Below are 17,544 nucleotides of genomic sequence, written 5' to 3' on the forward strand. Positions count from 1 at the left end.
TTCGGACCAACAAGTCCACACTGACCCTCCGAGGAGTAACCCACCCAGACCCATTTCCCTCTGACTAATGCACCTGTGCATTAGTATGTGCAATTTAGCATGGCCAATCTACCTGACCTGCACATCTTTGGACTGTGGGAGGAAAGCAGAGTACCCGAAGGAAACTTAAGCAGACACGTGGAGAATGTGCAAACTCCACAGACAGTCAGAGATGTACAGCACAGAAACAGACCCTTCGGTCTAACTCGTCCATGCTGACCAGATATCCCAACCCAATCCAGTCCCTCCTGCCAGCACCTGGCCCATATCCCTCCAAACCCTTCCTATTCATATACCCATCCAGATGCCTTTTAAATGTTACAATTATCCTAGCCTCCACCACTTCGTCTGGCAGCTCACTCCATACACATACTACCCGCTGAGTGAAAAAGCTGCTTCTTAGGTCACTTTATGTCTTTCCCCTCACCCTAAACCTATGCATTCTAGCTCTGGATGCCCCCACCCCAGGGAAAAAACTTTGTCTATTTATCCTATCCATGCCCCTCATGAGTTTCTAAATCTCTATAAAGTCACCCCTCAGCCTCTGATGCTCCAGGGAAAACAGCCCCAGCTTATTCAACCTCTTCCCATAGCTCAAACCCTCCAACCCTGGCAACATCCTTGTAAATCTTTTCTGAACACTTTCAAGTTTCACAACATCTTTCCGATAGGAAGGAAATCAGAATTGCACGCAACATTCCAACGGTGTCCTAACCAATGTCCTGTACAGCCGCAACATGACCTCCCAACTCCTGTACTCAATACTCTGACCAATAAAGGAAAGCATACCAAATGCCGCCTTCACTATCCTGTCTACCTGTAACTCCACTTTCATGGATCTATGAAATTACACTCCGTGTACTCTGGCTTCCTCCCATAGTCCAAAGATGTGCAGGTCAGGTGAATTGGTTGTGCTAAATTGCCCGTAGTATTAAGTGCATCAGTCAGAGGGAAATGGGACTGGGTGGGTTACTCCTTGGAAGCTCGGTGTGGACTTGTTGGGCTGAAGGGCCTGTTTCCACACTGTAGGGAATCAAATTTAATCAAAAAAAAACTATACTCCTACTGCCTTTACACTCCTCTAAGGATTCACTCGATCTTTCTTTCTATACCTTACATGTGCTTCCTTTTTCATAGCCCTCCATTTCTTTAGTCATCCAGCATTTCCTATACCTACCAGCCTTTCCTTTCATCCTAATGGGAATATACTTTCTCTGGACTCTTGCTAAAACTTTCCTGAAGGCTTCCCATTTTCCAGCCGTCCCTTTACCTGCGAATATCTGTCCCCAATCAGCTTTTGAAAGTTCTTGCCTAATACCGTCAAAATTAGCCTTCCTCCAATTTAGAACTTCAACTTTTAGGTCTGGTCTATCCTTTTCTATCGCTATTTTAAAACTATTATGTTGCTGGCCCCAAATTGCTCCCCTACTGACACCTCAGTCACCTGCCCTGCCTTATTTCCTGAGAGTAGGTCAAGTTTTGCACCTTCTCTAGTAGAAACATCGACACACTGCATCAGAAAATTGTCTTGTACACACTTAGGAGAAAGTGAAGACTGCAGATGCTGGGGATCAGAGATTAAAAATGTGTTGCTGGAAAAGCACAGCAGGTCAGGCAGCATCAAATGAGAAGGAGAATCGATGTTTCGGGCATAAGCCCTTCTTCAGGAATGAGGAAGGTAGGAAGGAGGAACTGGGGGGTGTTAGGAATGCGATAGGTGGAAGGAGGTTAAGGTGAGGGTGATAGGTTCTAGAGGGGGTGGAGGCGGAGAGGTCAGGAAGAAGATTGCAGGTCAAGAAGGCAGTGCTGAGTCGGAGAGTTGGGACTGAGATAAGATGAGGGGAGGGGAAATGAGGAAGCTGGAGAAATCTGCATTCATCCTTTGTGGTTGGAGGGTTCCTAGGCGGAAGATGAGGTGCTCTTCCTCCAGGCATCATGTTGCCATGGTCTGGCGATGGAGGAGGCCAAGGACCTGCATGTTCTTGGTGGAGTGGGAGGGGGAGTTAGTGTTCAGCCACTGGGTGGTTGGGTTAGTTGTTGCGGGTGTCCCAGAGGTGTTCTCTGAAACGTTCTGCAAGTAGGCGGCCTATCTCACCAATTTAGAGGAGACCACATCGGGTGCAGCGGATGCAATGTTGATTCTCCTTCTCCTTTGATGCTGCCTGACCTGCTGCGCTTTTCCAGCAATACATTTGTACACACTTAACAAATTCCTCTCCATCTAAACCCTTAACAGAATGGTCGTCCCAGTCGATGTTTAGAAAGTTTAAAATCCTCTACCATAACCACCCTATTATGCTTACAGATAACAGCACTCTCCTTACAAATGTATTTCTCCATTTCCTGCTGACTATTAGTGGGCTGTGATACAATCCCAATAAGGTGATCATCCCTTTCTTATTTCTCAATTTCACTCAAGTAACTTCCCTAGATGTATTTCCGGGAATATCCCCCCATCTTCTCTTTCTGTCCTTCCTGCCGCATTTGTATCATGGAACATTAAACTGCCAGTCTTGTCCATCCCTGAGCACCGTTTCTGTAATTGCTATGAAATCCCAGTCCCATGTTCCTAACCATGCCCTGAGTTCATCTGCCTTCCCTGTTTGGCCTCTTGCATTGAAATAAATGCAGTTTGATTTATCAGTTCTATCTTGTTCTCTGCTTTGTCCCTGCCTGCCCTGACTGTTTGACTTGCCTTTGTTCTCAACTGTACCAGTCTCAGATTGAAATCTTTCCTCACTATCTCCCATGGTCCCCCCCCAACCTTACTCGTTTAAAGCCTCCTGAGCAGCTCTAGCAAATTTCCCTGCCAATAAGATAGTCCCCTTCCAATTTAGGTGCAATCCGTCCTTCTTGTACAGGCCACTTCGACCCCAAAACAGTTTCCAATGATCCAAAAATGTGAAGCATTCTCCTGAACACCAGCTCCTCAGCCATGCATTTGTCTGCTCCATCCTCCTATTCCTGCCCCCTCTAGCTTGTAGCACCAGGAGTAATCCAGATATTACTACTTTTGAGGACCTCCTTTTTTAATTCCTGCCTAACTCTGTAATCTCTCAAAGTTTGTGAGAAGATTTGTAGCTCGGGTGCTCATTGTTGTGGTTCTTTTCGCCGAGCTGGGAATTTGTGTTGCAACGTTTCGTCCCCTTTCTAGGTGACATCCTCAGTGCTTGGGAGTCTCCTGTGAAGTGCTTCTGTGATGTTTCCTCCGGCATTTATAGTGGTTTGGCTCTGCCGCTTCCAGTTGTCAGTTCCAACTGTCTGCTGCAGTGGCCGGTATATTGGGTCCAGGTCGATGTGTGTGTTTGATTGAATCTGTGGATGAGTGCCATGCCTCTAGGAATTCCCTGGCTGTTCTCTGTTTGGCTTGCCCTATAATAGTAGTGTTGTCCCAATCGAATTCATGTTGCTTGTCATGTGGCTACTAAGGATAGCTGGTCGTGTCGTTTCGTGGCTAGTTGGTGTCCCTCTAATCTCTCTTCAGAAGCTCAATCTTTTCCCTTCCTATGTCGTTGGTTCCAATGTTAACAATGACCTCCTGATGGCTCCTCTTCCCCCTTGAGAACATTGTGCACCCTCTGAGATATCCTTGATCCTGGCACCAGGAAAGCAATACATCATTCTGATTTTTCACTGCTGGTCACAGAAAAGTCTGTCTGTACCTCAGACTAGAGAGTTCCCTAACACAATTGATCTCTTGGAACCCAACGTACTTCTCATTATAAATGGGGATAGCCACAGAAGACTCCTGCATTACCTGCCTACCTCTCTTACATTTCCTGGAGTTAACCCATTTGTGTGACTGTATCGGAGACTTTCCTCCCTTCCTGTAACTGCCATCCATCACATCTTGCTCTTGTAAATTCCTCATTGCCTCTACCTGCCCCTCACTTTCCCAAGGCTGGAGTCTAATTTGGGTCCCTGGCGCTGACAGGCTGTAGTGCGAACCACTGAACCACCATATTGCCCTCAGTAGGTTGGGACTATCTTCTCTAGAGTGTCAGAGGCTGAGGGATGACCTTGTAGAGGTTTATAGAATCATGAAGGGTATGGATAAAATAAATAGGCAAGGTCAGGGGAGTCCAGAGCTAGAGGCATAGGTTTTAGGGTAAGGGGGGAGAAATTTAAAAGGGACTTAAAGGGCAACTTCCCACACAGAGGGTGGTGCGTGTATGGAATGAGCTGCCAGAAGAAGTGGTGGAGGCTGGTACAATTGCAACATTTAAAAGACATCTGGATGAGTATATGAATAGAAAGGGTTTAGAGGGATATGGGCCAAGTACTGGTAAATGGGACTAGATTAATATGGGATATCTGGTCAGCATGGACAAGTTGGACCGAAGGGTCTGTTTCTGTGCTGTACTTCTCTGACTCTGTTTCCAAAATGCTCTGCCACTAAAAGGTCAGTCACCTTGCCAGGCTCATTAACTAATATACAGTTCAGTATGTCCCCTCCTCTAGAAACCCTCCTGGATGCACCTAACGAATTCTGCCCATCTTAGCTTCTTACTCTTAAGGCAATCCCAGTCAATATTAGGGAAGTTAAAGTCATCCACTATGACAGCTCTGTTGTTATTGCATCTTTCCATACTCTGCCTCCACATTTGTTCCTCAAAGTGTTGGTGGCTGTTGTGGGGCCTGTAGTATAAGAGTCTCAGTCCTAACTCTCTGTAATCACTCCACAGGATTTCATCTCTTTTCCTACTGATATTGTTGTACACGTTGGTACCAACAACTTCTGGCTGCTAACCCTCCCCCAATAAGAACTTCTTGCAGCCACTTAGGATCATCCTTGACTACGGCACCAGGGAGGCAATACATCATCCTACAGTTTCGAACGTGGCCACAGAAAAGCCTATCCATGCCCCTAACTAGTGAGTCTCCTAACATTATTGTTCACTTGGACTTCGTCTGACCCCTGCTCTACAACAGAGCTAGTTGTGGTGCCACAGGCCTGGCTACTGCTCGTCTACGCTCCCGAGATGCTATCCTCTCCACCAACCTCCACCCCCAACAGTATGCAAAACATGTTAGCAAGGAGAAGACCACCGGTAACTCCTGCATTACTTGCTTGCCACTCCTAGCAGTCACTGTCTATTTGACTGAACCTGTGATGTAACTGCCTCTCCGCAACCAGTGTCTATAGCACTCTCGGCCCCTATGTGCTCTCAGTGTGACCAACTGCTGCTCCAACCAAACCAGGCAATCTGTGAGGAGCTTCAGTTGGTCACACTTGCTACAGACACAGTTATCAGGGACACTACGCTGCTCCCTGATCTCCCACGCCTGGCAGGAGGAGCACACATCTCTGCCCTAACTGCCACCTCTGCCCCTTTACACAAAGAAAGATAAAACAATCTTACCTTTTGCCTTGCTCGCCGTACTCACGCCCAGTGTCCACCTAAACCCACACTTGTAGCAACCAGCAGCCATAACTAGTTAACTTAAAATAGTCAGTTAAATTTACAAACAGACCAAGTACCTTCGATGCTCTAACAAACTTCCTAATGGCCCCTCTAATTTCTCTCTGTTGGTTAGAGGTGAAGGGAAGGACGGAAACACTGCGATGATGTAATGTTTGGGGCTCACTGCTCCTTGATACTAGGTTCCTTCTCACTCTGCCATTCACTCACGATGCCCAGGGTGATCCTCAGTGAAGTTTCTCTGCCTCCCTCTATGGATGGATTTGAAAGTGATGAATTTAGATGGCTACAGAGATGGACCTGGTTTTTTTTTAGATTAGATTACTTACAGTGTGGAAACAGGCCCTTCGGCCCAACAAGTCCACACCGACCTGCCGAAGCGCAACCCACCCATACCCCTTACCTAACACTACAGGCAATTTAGCATGGCCAATTCACCTGACCCGCACATCTTTGGACTGTGGGAGGAAACCGGAGCACCCGGAGGAAACCCACGCAGACACGGGGAGAACGTGCAAACTCCACACAGTCAGTCGCCTGAGTCGGGAATTGAACCCGGGTCTCAGGCGCCGTGAGGCAGCAGTGCTAACCACTGTGCCACCATGCCGCCCACTGGTGAATGGGACTAACTGGGTAACTCTTTCAGGAGCCAGTACGGACACTGGTCAAATGTCCTCCTTCTACACTGTAAAAGTCTATGATTCTATTTTTATTATGAACAGCTGGGGCCCGAAAACTGATCCTTGCAGTACCCCAGGACAGAGAAACTTTGATTATCCGAAGGACATGGGCAGGGAGTATTTTGTTCGGTTAATCAAATTCCGGATAAGCGATTGCTGGATAACGTAGTTTTAACCATGCATCGGGACCTTGTGATCTTGCCAAATAATCCGATATTCGGATAATCAAAGGCTGGATAATCTCTCAATCTGACTGTGAAAATGATCTGTTTATTCCTACTGCTTTCTGCCTATTGACCAATTACTCTCCCATGCCAGTATATTACCAAGTACCCCAACTTCCTGTGGTGGATCAAAAGCCTTCTGAAAATCTCCATCCATTGACTTTCCTTTATCAATTTTGTAAGCTTCATCCTCAAAAATAACCCTTTAAGTTAATCAAACATGATTGTTCCAATTGCCATTCGATGCTGACAGTGCCCAATCAGGTCATTTTTATCCCAAGTTTGTATTTATCTAGCATTTTTCCTTCTACCAATGTTAGGCTGACCGGTCTCTCTTTCATTGTTTTGCCTCTTGCTCCTTTCTTAAATAGTAGGATGACATTTGCTAGATTCCAGTCTTCAGGAATCATTCCAGAAGTTATGGAATCTTGGAAGATGATTACCAATGCATTGACTATTTCTGTAGCTACCTCCTTTGACAGTAGGATACAGATTATCAGGTTCAGGGGCGTAATCAACTTCCATTGATTTCACCAGTCTTACCTTATGGTCTTATGGTCTTATTATTGCTAGATTATGTCACCTGATTATCCCTTGCACTTTGGGTATCTAATTCTGGGAAATTACTTTTTAAATTAATTGGCTGAATTTAAACAGTTTAGATTACTTACTTACGGTGTGGAAACAGGCCCTTCAGCCCAACAAGTCCACACCGACCCACCGAAGCGCGACCCACCCAGACCCATTCCCCTACGTTTACACCTTCACCTAACACTACGGGCAATTTAGCGTGGCCAATTCCGCTAACCTGCACATTTTTGGACTGTGGGAGGAAACCGGAGCACCCGGAGGAAACCCACGCAGACACGGGGAGAATGTGCAAACTCCACACAGACAGTTGCCTGAGGCGGGAACTGCTGTGAGGCAGCAGTGCTAACCACTGCCGCCCACAGGTAAAAATGCTGCTAACTGAATGGCTTTTTGATACTTATACCAATTCGAGCACCTGCAGTTGCTGCCCACAGACATTAATTTTTAAATCTCCAAATATAACAAGCACTTTATCTTAAAGGTATATTGCAGCGCTTTCCCCCAATTAATAATTTTACCTTATTTTTACACCAGCTTTGTGACCCCACCTCCCTTAAGAAAAAACTGAACCTTCATCATGAAAAGATGGCTTTGTTTCTTTTATTCTCATCTAAATCTTAATGCCATTATTGTGAGATACAAAGGTCATAAAAAAAATTATACCTTTCACTCTAATTCTGCATACATGTATAACATTGGACTGTACCAGTTCTATCTTACCTACACATTTTCTTTTAACCCTGCAATAATGCATCTGCAGTAACATTTTTATGACCCGCAACGTGTACAATTTGTAAATTAAAAGAATGTAACATAAGACTGCAACAAATAGTCTCTCATTTTTGTCTTTTAAATCTTTCCAAAAAGGTGAGAGGATTGTGGTCCTTGTACACAATCGTCTCCGTAACGTTGTTTGTAAAATAAACTTTAAAATGTTGTAAGGCCAGTACCAAAATGAATAACTCTTCAATGGGGGAGTATTTTCTCTGGTGGAAATTGAGTTTCTTTGAAAAATAACCAATTGGCCTTTCAAGTCTGCCATCATCTTCCTGCATCAACACAGCTCCAACCGCTACACCTCTGGCGTCAATCGCAACTTTAGAGGGTTTTTTTGAAATTTGGTGTGGCTAAATCTGGTTCAGTGGTTAACATGGCTTTAAATTCTCAAATGCCTCCTGAAATTTGTCCACTGAAATTTCATGTTCTTCTTTAGCAAATCTGTCAGCAGTGCCGCCATGCTACTTAGGTTTGGTACAAACTTCCAGGAGAACCTGCTCAGTCCCAAAAATTACAAACACCTCTTTCTTCAAGGATAGTCTTGGAAATTCCTCAATGGCCTTTGTCTTCAAGTTCCTTGGGGTCATCCTTCCATGTCTGATGTTATGTCCCAACAACGTCATCTCTGCCTTCACGAATTCCATTTTCTGTAAATTTAGGACCAGTCGTTCTTTCCATAATCTTTCAAAGTGTTCTGCCAAATGCATCATGTGATCTTTCCATGAGTGGCTAATGATCAGTAAATCATCAAGATAGATGGCACAATTAGTCACTCCTGCCACAACTCTGTTCATAAGTCTTTGAAATGTGGCTGGTGCATTCTTCATTTCAAAGGGTATTACTTTAAATTGATATAGCCTTTTTGGGGTTATAAATGCAGAAACCTTTCGCTTCCTCCGACAAAGGTACTTATGAAGCTGAAGTCGACACCTCTCTGATAATTAAAACTGAAACACCCAGAAAAATTCACTCCCTTTACACTCTTTCACCACATCCTTTTTCCCAGTTGCTTTCTTCAACCACCTGTGCTATGACTTTGTATCCCTCCTTAATACAGTGAAAACACCTGAGGCCTCTCACCAGCTTTTCACCCTGCTGGGTTTCTTTTTTCACCTGTGGTAAACTATTCCCAGTGTGATCTTCTACTTGTTTTTCACTGAAGAATCTCCCTGTTTCCCGATTTTTTTTTTTCCCCTCAGAACGAAATTGTTGACGGAAGCTAAATTTCGATTTATGCACCAATGCGTATTCGTCTGCCATCTTTCCAGCTATTCTCATTGTTTGAACGTTCTGTTCCTCAATATAAGATCTTATCATTTCTGGAAGTTGGCTTTTAAACTCCTTCAGTAGAATAATATCTAAGATTCTCATATATCTATCATTGTCTATCATTAATGCTTTCACTCATTGATCGAACTTGATATAAGTCTGACCTGATTTCTTATATTTCTGAACTATTGTCTATATGCTTTGGGTACCAGTTCATAGGCACTCAATATAGCTTGTCTAAAATAGAGTTATGGAGTTCTACAGCATGGAGACACTCCCTTCAGCCCAAACTGGTCCATCCACATTAACCCCATTTCCCTGCACTTGGCCTAGCACTTCTACACGTGTCATTTACTGTGTCAGTTGCTCCCAATGTGATCTCTTCTACATTGTGGAGACAGGACACCTACTCTGAGTGCTTCAGAGAACATCTCCAAGACACCCGTACCAACCTCCCCACCACCCCATGGCCGAACGCTTCAAATTCCCCATCCCATTCCTCCAAGGACATGCAGGTCCTGGGCCTCCTCCATTGGCACTCCCTAACCACCCGATGCCTGGAGGAAGAACATCTCATCTTCTACCTCAGGACCCACCAACCCCGTGGAATCAATGTGGATTTTACTAATTTCCTCATTATCCCTTCCCTCACCTTATCCCAGTTCCACCCTCAGCTCAGCACCACCCTCATGATCTGTCCTACCTGTCCATCTTCGTTCCCACCTATCTGCACCACTTACCCGTCCAACCTATCACCATTACCCTCACCTCCATCCACCTATTGCACTGTCAGCTACCTCCCCTCCCATTTATCTGCCCTCCGCCGAGGCTCCCAGCCTCATTCCTGATGAAGGGCTTTTGCCCAAAAAGTCAGTTTTCCCGCTCTGCAGATGCTGCCTGCTTTTCCAGCACCACACTCTCGACTCTCATCTCCATCATCTGCAGTCCTCACTTCTGCTATATCCTTCTAAACCTTTCCTATCTATGTATTTGTCCAAATGCCTTTTAAATGTTGTCAATGTAAATACCTTAGCCGCTTCCACTGGCAGCTTATTCCATATGCATACCACCCTCTGTGTAAAACAAAAAGCTGCCCCTCCAGTTCTCTTCTATTATTTCCCCTCTAACCTTAAACTTATGCTCTCTAGTCCTTGATTCCCCAAACTGTGGGGAAAAGACTGAATGCACTCACCCTCTCCATGCCTTTTATGATCATATACACTTCGGTTAGATCCCCACTCCGTCTCCTGTGATCTAAATAAAAAAAATCCTAGCATCCAACCTCTCCCTATAACTCAGTTCCTAGAGTCCTGGCAACATCTTTGCAAATTTCTTCTGCACTCTTTTCAGTTTAATAACATCCTTCGTGTAACAAGGTGATCAGAACTGAACGCAATACTCCAAGTATGGCATCACTAACATCCTGTACAACTGCAATATAATTTCCCAACTTTTATACTCAATATCCTGACTGATGGAGGCCAGTGTGCCAAAAACCACCTTCACTGCCCTGACTTGCTGTGACTCCCCTTTCAGAGAACCATGTACCTGAACCCAAGGTGAACTACACTCCTTGAGGCCCTACCAAACACAATGAAACTCCTACCTTAATTTGGCTTTCCAAAATGTAACACCTCATACTTACATTAAACTCCGTTGGCCACTTCTTAGCCCACTTCCCCAGCTGATCAAGGTCCTGCTACAATTTCTGACAACCTTCCTCATGACACCTCCTATTTTAGTGTCATCTGCAAACTTACTAAGCAATGGGCCCTGAGGTACACCACTAGTCACAGGCCTTCAGTCCGACAAGCATCTTTCCACTATTCCCTTCTGCTTCCTAGTATCAAGCCAAATGTGTATCCAGTTTGCTAGCTCCCCCTGGATTCTATGCAATCTAACCTTCCAGAGCAGTGTGGAACCTTATCAAGAGCCTTACTGAAATCCATATACAATAGTCTACTGCCCATCCCTCATCAATCTTACTGGACACTTCATCAAAGAACACTAACAAATTTGTGAGGCATGATCTCCCACGCACAAAGCCATTCTGACTATGCCTAATCAAACCCTGTTTTTCCAACTGCATGTATATCTTAGAATCTTAATAATCTCTTGATACCTCATCTGACAGCGCTGCAAACATCTCACTAGCCCTGCTTAGCAACTTGGTCTGAATTAACATTACCCACACAGCCTCAGGACTATTCATCTGCCTGGCCAGTTTCTCAAAAGAAATGAAAAAGGCTTTTGCACCTTTTTCAGTGAATTTTGGTAATATCTGGACATATTAGGACATATCCCTACCAGGCTGTTGGCTATGATGGGTTTGCTCATCATCACTTTCCTGTGCTTTTACTTCTGTCATTTGAAGAGTTTTTGCTTCAAGTTCCAACTTCATCTTTTCCAACTCAGTTAAAAATTGCACAACGCCAGGTTATAGTCCGACTGACTTATTTGGAAGCACTAGCTTTCGGAGTGCTGCTCCTTCATCAGATCCTGATGAAGTGCTTCCAAATAAACCTGTTGGACTATAACCTGGAGTTGCATGTTTTTTTAACTTTGGCCACTCCAGTCCAACATTGGCTTCTCCACATCATGTTTTCCAGCTCAAACATTCCTTGCCTTTCTCTGTCTTCTAACTCTAATTGTCTCATTTGCAATTTAATTTTTTACAGCTCCATTGCACTTGGGTGTTTCTCTGATATACCTAAGTGTTTGACTAATTCCATTACAATTTCAACTTTCTTATTATCTCTACTTAAATTCGATTTTAGCCTCTCCAAAACACCCAGAAAAGATTGTGTCGCCTCATAATCTGATAAGAGTGTGAAATATGGTATGCTCTGACCTCTCGTCCTCCAATCTGTTATGAAGGAGTGGTTAAATGAAATGCAATCCTTTCACCAGCTTAATAATTAACAAGTAACAATTCATTTATCTTACTCCAACAGGGGCCAAATTAATAACTAACAAACAGAATAAATCTCTTCTAACTGTTACCTATTCCCTTCCTGAACTAAATTCTAATAACTACGATGTATCAATAACACAAGTCCCACTTATATAAATCCAATTAATAAGAACAATAAATTGAAACTTAGTATCCTAAAGTTCACACAGAATACATCCTCCTGAACTTTCTGTACCTCTTTCCAAAATTCCTTCTCTTGTTTTCTGGTGTCAAGAATGCTTGCGAAACGTACCGTGTATTTTATAGACAGATGGTGCTTTTTAGAGAGCGTGGAAATTTCTTGTGAGAGCTCAGTGTTTCTTTCTTAGTTGACACTTTGCTCTCACCCCTTCAGATGGCAGTTAGCTCTCCTTTCTGTCCAATTGCCCCTTTTGTTATATACCCCCCCCCCCAATGATGTAATTCTATTGATATAATTGGTTTCAGGTTGGCAATTTAATTGTTCCTTAGTCTCCAATTACCTTTTTAAATTAAACTGCCTGAATGTGAGCAGTTGTCTGGGTAAACCTGCTGCTTGGGCCTGCTAACTGAATGGCATTTTGACACATTAAATCAATTCGAGCACCTGTAGCTGCTGCCCACAGACATTAATTTTTAAATCTCTAAGCATGTCAAGCATTATCTTAAAGGGATATCACAATGCTTTCCCCCCATTTTACAATTTTTTGCGCACCAATTTCATGACGGTATCTGTCGAAATGTTTGCAGTTCAGTTTTATTTTGTTGGTAGGTTGTATTCCTATTCCATTCTTCGTTTCCTCATCAGTTGCTTGTACCACCTCCTTCTGTTTTTATAAAACTTCACAATCTCCAGATTTATTTCTGTTTATTACCAATTTATAAGCCTTATTTATATAATCCTTAAATATTGTCAAAAATGGCTAACTGACATTTTTGAGTTTTTGCACTTTGAAGGAATGTATAGTTGCTAAAAGCCATGTAATCACTCTTTTTAAAAAGCTCATTATTGATGTACAACCTGCCTTTTCATGTATTTTCCTAATCCAGTTTAGCTAGTTTGTGCCTTATGCTGTCATAGCTATGTACAAGGGTAAGTCAGGATCTTGTGGGATGGTACTAAATTGGGGAGGGCAAATTAGGTCAGTATTAGGCAGGAGCTAGAGGGTGTTAATTGGCAGGAACTATTATCGGTGAAGTCAGTGTTTGATATGTGGGAACTGTTTAAAGACCTGCTGATCAGAGTTCAAAACTGGAAAGTTCAATTAAGGAGGAAAGACGAGGATGGCACATTAAGGGACCCTTGGATAGCAAGGGAGGTTGTGAATTTAGTCAACAGGGAAAAAAGAAACACATGCAAGGGTTAGGAAGTTAAAATTGGTCAGGGTCAGTGAGGAATATAAAGAAAGCAGTAAAGAACTCAAGCAGGGAATTAGGAGAGCACGAAGGGACTATTAAGTGACCTTGCAAGTAGGATTTAAGAGAATCCCACGGCATTCTATAGGTACATTATAAACAAGAGGATAATTAGGGAGAAGGTAATGGAAGGAGCTTGTGCTTGGAGGGTGAGATCCAAAATGAGTGCTTTACAAGCATTCACCCAGGAGATGAGTGCGCAATATGTGCGGAGCATACTAATATGTAGGCCGTTTTGAGATCAGGAAAGAAGTGATGTTGGATCTCTTGAAGAGCATTAAGATAGATAAGTGCTCAGGTCCTGATGTTATCTATCCAGGTTATTGAGAGAGGCAAGAAAGAAGATTGCTGAGTAGCTAATTTTGTTCCTCTGTTTAAGAAAGGAAAGAGGGACAATCCAGGAAACTATAAATTAGTGAGTCTCACGGTGGTTGGGAAGTGATTGGAGCGAATTCTTAGATCTAGGATTTATACGCATTTGGAAAAACATGGGTTATTAGGGACAGTCAGCATGGCATTGTGAAGAGTAGGTCATGTCTTGTTAACTTGATCGTCTTTTCCTCAAAAAAAAATTCAATGAGTATAGAGTAGTAGATGTTGTTTACCTGAATTTTAGTCAGGCTTTTGACAAGGTCCCTCATAGTAGCTTTATCCAGAAGTTTACAATGCATGGGATCCACAGTGACTTGGCCATACAGATTCAGAATTGACTTGCCAATAGGAGACAGACTGTAATGGCAGAAGGATGTTTTTCAGGCTGGAGGTCTGTGATTAGTGGTGTTCCACAGGAACCTCTGACTTCGATGGAAACATAGATGGGTGAGTTAATAAATTTGCAGACGATACAAAGATTGGTGAAGTTATGGATCATGTAGAATATTGTCAAAGGATGCAGTGGGATATAGATCAGTTGCAGGTATGGGTGGAGAAATGGCAGATGGAGTTTAATCTGGGTAAGTGTGAGGTGTTGCACTTTGGGAGATCAAGTGGTAAGGAAAAGTCCACAATTAATGGTAGGACTTTGAACAACATTGAAGTACAGAAGGATCTTGGGGTTTATAGCTCCCTGAAAGTGGCCCCACAAGTGAATAGTGTGGTAAAGAAGTCATATGGCATGCTTGTCTTTCTTGGTCAGGGAATTCAATACAAAAGTCAGGATGTCTTGTTAAAACTTTATAAGACTTTGGTAAGGCCAGACCTAGAGTATTGTGTTTAGCTCTGGTCGCCAAATTGCAGGATGAATGTGGAGAAAAACTCAGGTTGTTTTCTCTTGAGTTGAGGGAAATATGATAGAAGTTCATAAAATTGAGATCCAAAGATAGGGTTGATGGTCAGAATCTTTTTCCCAGAGGTGAGATGTCTAACATCTAATACATAGGAGGCATGAATTAAGGGGAGAGGGGAACAGTTCAAATGAAACATGAGGGGCAAGTTTTTCTACACTGTGGTACGAGTCTGGAACACACTGCCTGGGGTGGTATTGGAGGCAGATACGATGAAGGCATTTAAGGGACTTTTAAATAAGCACATGAATGTGCAAGGAATGGAGGGATTTGGACTAGTGGCTGGCAAAAGGGATTTGTTTCATTTGGTGTCATTTTCAGCACAGCATCAAGGGCCGAAGGTCCCATTCCTGTGCCGTACAGTTCCATGTTCATAATTTCAAAACACCCTTGCTTCAGATTGAACACCCTCACTTTCAAGAAAAGTGTAAAATTCTGTCATGTTATGCCTCGTAAAGGTTCATTTTCAACAACATTGTTAATTAGCCCTTTTCATTACATCATACTGAATCTAAAGTAGCTTGTCCTCTAGTTGGTGTTGCTGTGTAATACTTGAGGAACTCCTTAGATTAGATTACTTATAGTGTGGAAACAGGCCCTTCGGCCCAACAAGTCCACACCGACCCGCCGAAGCGCAGCACACCAATACCCCTACATTTACCCCTTACCTAACGCTATGGGCAATTTAGCATGGCCCGCACATCTTTGGACTGTGGGAGGAAACCGGAGCACCCGGAGGAAACCAACGCAGACACGGGGAGAATGTGCAAACTCCACACAGTCAGTTGCCTGAGGCGGGAACTGAACCCGGGTCTCTGGTGTTGTGAGGCAGCAGTGCTAACCACTGTGCCACCGTGCCGCCCACAGCTTTGGATTTACCCAGTCTACAAGCAGGTTGAATTCCATGATAACTATTTGCCCATGGTACTTGCTTCTCTTATCATCTTATTAATACCCTTACACTGCCACTGCAGTTTGGTGACCAAATCAATGTCTGAAGCAATGAAAATAGAAAATGCTGGGGAGACTCAGCAGGTTTGACAGCATCTGTGGAGAGAGAAACAAAGTTAATGTCTTGAGTTTGATATGACTTCTTTCGTGGCCCTTGCTGTTTTTAGCTCCACCCAAACAGGTTCCAGAAATTGTTCTTCCAAACTCAGATCCTGTCACTGATGCATTGATCCCATCTCATTTATTCAGTGTAACTCCTTCTTTTCCTTCTTGTCTGTCATACCTAAGCATTGAAAATTCATGAGCATTCAATTCCTAATTGTGGTCACCAGATAGCCATGTCTCTGTAATGGCAATTATATCATAACCATTTGTCTCTATTTGTGCCTTTAGATCAACTATCTTATTGAAATGCTGCGTGCATTCCAGTAGAGAATCCTTAACTTTATCTTCTGCATTCTGCATTTGAGAATGCTGGATGCTCGACTTTGTTTCCCCTGTCTTCTAGTCCCCTTTAAGTTTTCTCCTTTCATTTGGGTTACCTGTCAAGTTCCTATCCCTTTAACAAGGGCTTATGTCTGAAACGTTAATTCTCCTGCTCCTCAGATGCTGCCTGGCTAGCTGTTTTTTTCCAGCACCACATTTTTCAACTATCCCTTCAATACGTTAGCTTAAATCCACTCCAATACCACTAGCAAATCTTCTTGTGAGGATATCAGCTCCAGTCCTGTTAGGAATGTAACCTGTTCACTTGTACAGGTCCACCAGCCCCATAATTGATCCCAACCTTTCAGAAATCTGACCTTCCCTTCTACACCAGTTATCCAGCCAAACATTTAACCAATTGATCCTCCTGTTCTTATGCTCACTAGCATGCGGTACTGGGACTAATCTTAACACCACTGCTCTAGGGGTCCTGCATTTAAATTTTCTCCTTAACTCCCCAAAATCTACTTCCAGCATTTCATCCCTTTTCCTACCAATGTCCGTGTTATCACTATGAAAGATGACTTCTGCCAGATTCTACTACCCTAGAAGGGAGTCCTGAAGCCATTTTGAAATGTCATTGACCCTAGCAGCAGGGGGCAGCATACCATCCTGAAGTTGCGTTTAATGCAACAGAAAATACCTGATTGTGGAATTCCCCTATCAAAGGTGCCTTTCTGTTTTCTTTCTCCCCTTCTGTACACCAAGATGCCTTTGGTGACATGGATTTGTCTTTGGTGCATTCACTTGAGGAAGCATGCCTCCACTAATTTCCAAAGGAGAATACTGATTAGCAAGCATAGTAGACATTTTTGGATTGCGTAGTAGTCCCCATTCCCTTTCTGCTAGTATGCTTATTAATTGTGACATGACCACATTTTGCTATCTACATGGTTCTCTTCCTTGTGAAAGCTCAGTAGAGAGTCTAGCTACTGTTTAAATTCCAAAATACAGCTCAAACCTGTGTAGCCTGTGACAATGTTAGGGGACATATTTCTGTACATTGTCGAATGTGTAGTCTACTTGGTCTAGGTGATTTGCTATTCTGTAACTCTGAAATTTGTTTGTCACACTTAGAATAAGTATAAACATACTATGAAATCTTACTAGTATTTTAACTTCAGTTACATTTACTTTATTTTCCTTTGATTTACTTTGTAATTTTATTTTACTTTGGCTTAAGTTTGGAAATGCTCCTTACTGAAATCTAAAAGTCTGCCTCTTTATAAATTATATATGTTTCTCATTTTAAACTATTTAGACTCCGTAACAGTAGCTTCTTCTTAATAATAATAATAATCTTACGGATTTCTAGTGATAGCTCTCTTGGAGTTTTGCCCCACACTGTCTCTTCTGGGTCCATTTGTCTCCCCTCCCAGAACATGAGTGAAAGTCCTAAGCCTTTTATGCTGCTCAATTCAATGTATTTCCCACAGGTACCAATGTCTCCCAACCTGGATTGTGAACTTAAAT

The 17,544-nt window shown here is 43.1% G+C and overlaps 1 protein-coding gene across 3 annotated transcripts in view; it reads left to right on the plus strand.

Annotated features, from left to right (window-relative positions):
- dgcr2 (DiGeorge syndrome critical region gene 2) overlaps positions 1 to 17,544 on the plus strand; it is a 92,926-nt gene that overhangs the window by 41,361 nt on the left and 34,021 nt on the right. The gene's annotated exons all lie outside the window — the stretch shown is intronic.

This window comes from Hemiscyllium ocellatum, chromosome 24, assembly GCF_020745735.1.
Source record: "Hemiscyllium ocellatum isolate sHemOce1 chromosome 24, sHemOce1.pat.X.cur, whole genome shotgun sequence".
Classification (NCBI taxonomy): Eukaryota; Metazoa; Chordata; class Chondrichthyes; order Orectolobiformes; family Hemiscylliidae; genus Hemiscyllium; species Hemiscyllium ocellatum.